Raw genomic sequence first — 7,317 nt, 5'->3', positions numbered from 1 at the left:
CTGAGTCACGGCCTCCTTTGTCCTCTCTTATCTGCCTGGGGTGGGGGGGTAGGAACGTCTACTCTTCAAGGTATATTTTTGGGGGACTATTTACCAATATCACCTGCCCTTGGCTCTCAGCCCCTGCGGGTATGGTATCAACCCAGACTATGAGATCTTGCAGGTGGCACTGGGAGCCTCGGTATCACTGTCGGAGGCCCCCATCCCCAGGGCCATTCCCCTCTCCTCGGGGCCAGAAATCCATGGGGCCTAGGCACGTGCCCACCCGGAGCACACGACTCCCCTTTAGACCACGTCCTGGGTGCCAGATTCTGGAATCCCCTCCCCCCAACCACCAAATCCACTTCCAGGGCCCACACAGGCTCACGCCTGCACCCGACCTCCTGAGAGCCAACCCCACAGCCGGTGGGCATACTCCTAAGGCAGCTGGGAGGCGAGGGAGCTGTTTGTCGGGAGCCTGGGTATCTGTGTGTTTGCCAGCAAAGCGCCAGGAGGGGCTGGGTTGGAAAGAGAAGCGGGTGGGCTGATGCTCTGGGAGGGTACCCCAGAGAACAGTGGAGCAGAAACAGCAATTTACCAGGAAGACCGACGAGGAGGGTCCGGACAGACAGAGCACCTGCTGGGAGAAGGCCGCGGGAAGGAAGGGGAGAGCGGCAGGTCCCTGAAGACCCACAGGGGTGACACCACTGGGACAGTCCATGGGGGTGACACAGCTTGCCCAAGAGTAGTGACAAAGGAGACTCGCTCGCTCATTCATTCAACGAAAACACCCCCGGCTGGTCCTCTCTCCACTCTCTGGCCGCTGACAGTTGGCCAGTCCCAGCCTTCAATCCTGGGGCCTCCCTGCTTTGGTTTCTCATAGTTGGTGGCTTTGAACACTACTTCCGCCCTGGTGACTCCCAAACCGACCCCTTCAGCCTAGACCTCTCCCTGGAGCTCCGGACTAGCGCATCCAACTCTGAACGCTTCCACCTGGAGGTCTCATGGCCCCCCGCCCCCCAACTTCCAAATCCTGCTCCCCTCTTAGTAGGCGGCCGCTCTGGTGGCTCTCTGGTAGTCGGGCCAGCATTCAGGAGTGTGACTCCTCTCTTCTCACTCCCCACAGCAGATGGCCCAGCAAATCCCACGGCCCTGCCTCCGGAAGACAGCCGGAGTCCGGCCCCTCCTCACAGCCTCCAGGGCTGAGTACCCTGGTCCGCCAGGAGCTCGTGCCCGCTTAACCGACGTAGCTTCCTCGCCGAGCTCCCCGATTCTCCCCGGGCACCCCTTTAGCCTTCTCGCCATGGAGCAGCCAAAACAAGCCTTTAAAACCTAAGTCAAGTCAAGTCAACATGTCTGGCTCAGAGTCCTGCCATGGCTCCTGGCTTACTCAGGAGCCGAAGCCAGAGGCCTTCTGACGGCCTCAGAGCCCCTACCTGAGTTGGACCAGCTGCTCTGACCACACGTCCTGCTACCCGGCCCTCTGCCAGGCCAGGCCTGGCCTTGACGCTGGCCCTCTTACTTCTCCTTGCAGGGAGGAGGCCACCCCGCTGAGGGTCAGCATCTGCTGTCTCCCCGGCCCGGAGCGTTCTTCCCTCTGCTATCAACGTTCTTGGCTCCCTCTCGGCCTTCGGTGACTCCAATGTCACTTTCTCCGTCTCCCTAAACTCACAAACTGTCCCCTCCTCCCTCACCTGTTCCCCGCCTGCTTTCTCTCCAGAGGGCCCCACCACCACGTGACATGGGATAGTTCACCTCTTTGTTCATTATCTGACTCCCCACGCCAGAATGGGAATTCCCTGAGGCAAACACTGTCTGAAGAAAAAACACATAAATGCCCTGCTTTCCTTAGTTATACGCTCTGGTAGGAAGACGGCAAGTGAATGTGTGAGGCTGATAATAGCCCCAAAGATATCCAGGTCCTAAGCCTTGTGAATATTACCCACAACCTTGTGACTCTTACTGCATTAGCTCAGGTGACCATAGGCAAGTACCCCAGCCTGGGGGGCTTAAACAACAGAAATGTATTGTCTCACAGTTCTGGAGACCACAAGTCCAAGATCAAGGTGTGGGCAGGCTTGGTTTCTTCTGCGACCCCTTTCCTCGGCTTGTTCTCCCTGAGTCTTCCCACGGTGGTCTCGGCTCTGTGCCTATCTCTTCCTAATCGCCTCTTCTTGTAAGGACACCAGTCAGATTGGACCAGAATCCATTCTAATAACCTCCTTTTCATCTAATTGCCTCTTTAAAGGCTCTCTCTGCAAACACCGTCACATTCTGAGGTCCTGGGGGTCGGACTTCAACATACAAATTTTGTAGAGATACAATTCAGCCCATAACAGTTACCTTAGACGGGAAAAGAGTCTGCAGATGACGGGGCACCTGGGTGCCTCAGTCGCTAAGCGTCTGCCTTCGGCTCAGGGCGTGATCCCAGAGTCCTGGGATCGAGCCCTACATCGGGCTCCTCCACTGGGAGCCTGCTTCTTCCTCTTCCACTCCCCTTGCTTGTGTTCCCTCTCTCGCTGGCTGTCTCTCTCTCTGTCAAATAAATAAATAAAATCTTTAAAAAAAATAAAAAATAAAAAATAATCAAAATTCTCCCAACACAGAAAAGCCCTGGACCAGTTAGCTTCACTGGTAAATTCTTTTTTTTAAAAACAGATTTTATTATTTTTGTGCACGCACGCACATATGTGTGCACACAAGTGGGGGGGCAGGCAGAGGGAGAAGCAGGCTCCCCGCTGAGCAGGGAGCCTGCCGCAGGACTCCATCCCAGGACCCTGGGATCATGACCTGAGCCAAAGACAGACGCCTGACCGACTGAGCCACCCAGGCACCCTTCACTGATAAATTCTACCAAACATTTAAAGAACGAACACATGGGGCGCCTGGCTGGCTCAGTCATTAACCATCTGCTTTCAGCTCAGGGCGTGATCCCAGGGTCCTGGGATCGAGCCCCGCATCGGGCTCCCTGCTTTGCTGGGAGCCTGCTTCTTCCTCTACCGCTCCCCCTGCTTGTGTTCCCTCTCTCGCTGGCTGTCTCTCTCTCTCAGTCAAATAAATAAATAAAATCTTAAAAAATAAATAAATAAAATAAAAAATAAAGAACGAACACCTATCCTCCTGAAATGCACCCCCGCCAAAAAAAGGTGGAAGAGGAGGGAACATTTCCAAGTTTATTCTAAGAGGCCAGCATTACCCTGATACCAAAACCAGGCAAAAACACAGCAAGAAAAGAAAACTACAGAAAAGGGACAGCAAGATGGCAGAACTCATCCCCAGCCCACACCCCCCAACAGAAACAAATACTCGCCAGCCATTCATGGACAAAAATGCCTTTGTGGGAGCTTCGGGAGCTAGGGAGGAGGTGAAACCTCAACGGACCCCAAGATCCAGGATGCCCACTTTTATTTTTTTTTTAAGACTTATTTATTTATTTGAGAGAGAGAGAGAGAAAGAAAGAGCAAAGGGGAAGCAGGGGCAGAGGGAGGGAATCTTCAAGCAGACTCCCCGCTGAGGGCAGAGCCAATGCAGAGCTCCATCCCACGACCCGTGAGACCATGACCTGAGCCAAAACCAAGAGTTGGAGGCTTAACCGACCGAGCCTCCCAGACGCTCCACAGGATGACCTCTTTAGAAGGCAGATCCACACACTGGTGGCAGGCCCATCAACTGTGGGCCCAGCTGCAGAGCAGGAGCTACGGGCTTGGCACCACCCTGCTTCTCCATGATCCTGGCACCCGCCCCTCCACCACGGGATCCAGGAGCGGCAGTGCCCAGCCAGCCCCCTGGCCTCAGACCTGGCTCTAGTCCCTCAAACAGTCCCATGACTTGGCTCCAGCCCCGTTGTACCATGGCCTGGAAGCAGGCTTGCCCACCCCAGGACCAGCCTGGTATCGCCACGGAAACACATTCAGGGACCCAGGAGAAGCCACATCCACCCATGCCCTTGGCGACGGGCCTGGTGACAGACTGCGGACCCCAGTGTGGGCCCAACAAAGGAGATCCAGCTCCAGCCCCACTATAACACAATCCCAGAGACAGACCCATACATCAGGGAACTGGCAGGAAAAGGTCTTTCGCTATTAAAATGAGTCTGTAAAGACTGGAAGGGGCACCTGCTCCTTCAGCGCTGAGACGCCCCATGCAAGGCCACACAGATCATGAAGCATCAGGTAAACACGACACCACCGGAAAACTAATAAAGCTCCAGTAACCAACTCTACAGAAATGTAGAGCCGTGAACTACCTGACAGAGATCAGAAAATAATCGTCTTAAAGAAGCCCAGTGAGCTATAAGAGAACGCCGAGACGCACCCAAACAAAATCAGGAAAATACTACATGCACAAAAGGGGATGTTTAACAAACAAGGGCGCCTGGGTGGCTCAGGCGGTTAAGCATCCGACTCTTGGTTTCGGCTCAGGTCATGAGCTTGGGGTCCTGGGATTGAGCCCCACGTCGGGCTCCACACTGGGCGTGGAGACTGTTTCAAGATTCTCTCTCGCCCTTTTCCTCTCCCCTGGTCACATGCGTGTCCCAGCTCACACACTCTCTCTCTCTCTCTCTCAAAAAAAAAAAAAAAAAAAGGGTTAAGGTGCGGGCGCCTGGGTGGCTCATTTGGTTGGGTCTCCAGCTCTTGATCTCCACTCAGGTCTTAATTTCAGGGTCGTGAGTTCGGGTCCTGCACGGGGCTCCAGGCTAGGTGTGGAGCCTACTTAATGGAAAAGATGGTAAATTTATATTATGTGCTTTTTTGCTGCAATTTAATAAAGAAGAAGCTGGAAGAGGCAAAGCACTGGTTCTCCTCTAGAGCCTCCAGAAGGGGTGATGATTTGGGCTCAAACTATTTCAGACTTCTGGTCCGCAGAACTGTGAGAAAATTAATTTCTGTTGCTTCTTCATTTGCTCCCCAGCACACACACGGACTCACAGTCACTTAGGCCGAGTTTGTGGTAATTTGCTAGCACGGCCCCCAGGAAACAGTTGATAAAGGATTCACCGTAATGTCAGGGGAATCGGGGCCATGAGGATTCAGAGCCAGGATAGGGGCACCTGGCTGGCTTGGTAGGAAGAGCTGTGAGATCAAGACGTTGGGTATACAGATTACTAAAAAATAAATAAATAAATAAACTTTTGGGGTGCCTGGGTGGCTCAGCCAGTTAAGCATCTGCCTTTTCGGCTCAGGTCCTGATCTCAGGGTCCCAGGATCAAGCCCCACATGGGGCTCCTTGCTCAGCGGGGAGCCTGCTTCTCCCTCTCCCTCGGCCCCTCCACCTGCTCATGCTTGCTCGCACGCACGCGCTCTCTCTCTCTCATTCTCTCTCCCGCTCAAATAAATAGATAAAATCTTTTAAAAAATAAAAAAAGTAAACTTACAAAAATATTTTAAAAAATTAAAAAGCAATAAACACCAGGAAAGAAGATAGGGAGTGACAAAGAATGTTAAGTTATTGGGCTGGGTGGGGACACCTGACCTCTGGTCAAAAACCCTGTGACAAGCACATGCTTGGGAAGTAAGAACAGCCAAAGAAGCACACCATGGTTGACAAAAGTGAGCAAGGAGAGAAGAAATAAAAGCAAAGAAGTAGCCAGGGGCTAAGTCCTGTAGAGGTCGAAGTAAGGGCTTTGGGTTTAAAAGCAAAAGAATGTTACACTTTGACCCATGTGTTCAAAGGCTCTGAAGGATAATAGGAGGACATGACCCAGGGACTATCGCCCAGTACACCCAGGCTAGACCAGGGAGGAGGGAGAAGTGGTGGAATTCTGGATATATTCTGTACGGAAAGCCAATAGAATTTGCTGAGGGATCAGATGCAAGGGCAGGGGGAGAGAAAGAGAAAAGTCAAGGCCACCTGCAAGTTTGGGCCTGAACCACCAGATGATGGCAGTGTCATTTACTGAGATGAGGAACAGCTGTGGAAGAGCAGCTCCAGGCCCCAATTAAGAGCTCCAGCCTGGACACATTAAGTGTGAGGGGCCTATTTACCATCAAAGTGCAGGTGCAAGGACACAGTTGGGTCCTTGGGTCTTGCAGTTCACAGACAGGGCAGGGGAGTCACCAAGTGACGTGTCTGGGTGAGGTCACCCAGAGTGGGCGAGAAGGGAGCAGACTGTGTCTGACTACAGGGATCCTATGATGCCAGCTCTTTTTGTCCCAAGGCTAGGACAGTTCAGGCTCAGGCCCCTGCCCTGGGTGACAGTCTTGGGCTCATCCTGTGACAGTGTCCCCATGGAGCTTCTTACTTGTCACCAGCATGTGTTTAGCCAGGCACCAAGTTAGCAAGTTGGGACAAATCCTAATCACTGACCTAGAGTAAGCGAGCCTTTCCCCCAGGGCTCTTGACCCCTCATCTAGAAAATTTTTATCACGAACCCCATCAGTAAAATATTTTTGAGCAAATATATATATATATATATATATATAGCCACTTGGCTGGCAAACAGGCACCCAAAACTTAATGCATCCAAGCCAGGGCTCTTAATTTGCTCCCCACCCCACACACGTACTCATACTCACTTATAAATTATAGACATACTTGACCACACGAATAAAATATGGTCATCCCATAACCGTGTGAAAGCAGAGTTTATGAATTGAAGAGTCCTCAAAAGATGAAAAACAATATTTGAATGATTATATTATCTAAAAGTGCAAAACTCCTTTTTTGTCTAAAAAAAAATTTAATACCTTATATGAGCAATGCGACTGCATACGTCAGCTCTGATGAGCCAGTCACTGGTTCTGCCGGGAACGGGGACTGACAAGTAGTTCCTACCAGGGATAGAAGCCAGCTCCATCTTTTTGTTTGTCTTGCGGTATCAGCATTGTCTTCAATCTCAGCTTTCTTTTCAGAAATCTTTTGCAGCCACGAGTCCATCTGTGAGCGTTAGTTGTTAAAATTTGACAATATCGCTCAGCTAACTAGGCACAGGTGCATGGCCCCTCCAGGTCCACTCTGCCCCCCTCCCGCCTGCACCGTGGCCTGTGCCCTTAGCCATCCGACCAACAGACAGAGCAAGGGCACCAACACCAATCTAAATATTAAGTGTTTTAAAAGCCCAGCTTTTTCTTATCAGAAATAAAAATTCTAATATTTTCTTCCCTCCCCCAGGTGGCTGTTTTTTGCACCCAGGGGTGAGTGCCCCTGCTTTGCAGGCCCTGGCTAGAGGAGCCTACACACACGTGATTATGCAGAGCCCAAGTCAGGGCAGCTCTGCCCCTTGTTCACTGGGCGCCGCTGGGCACGGTGCTCAACCTCTCCACTCACCACCTCTTCATAATGGGATGAAGTGGGAAGGTGGGTCTAAAGGGAGAAAGGGTCACCCCCTCCCCAGGTCCA

The sequence above is a fragment of the Ursus arctos genome, unplaced genomic scaffold, assembly GCF_023065955.2.
Source record: "Ursus arctos isolate Adak ecotype North America unplaced genomic scaffold, UrsArc2.0 scaffold_2, whole genome shotgun sequence".
Taxonomy (NCBI): Eukaryota; Metazoa; Chordata; class Mammalia; order Carnivora; family Ursidae; genus Ursus; species Ursus arctos.
This window is presented reverse-complemented; position numbering follows the sequence as displayed.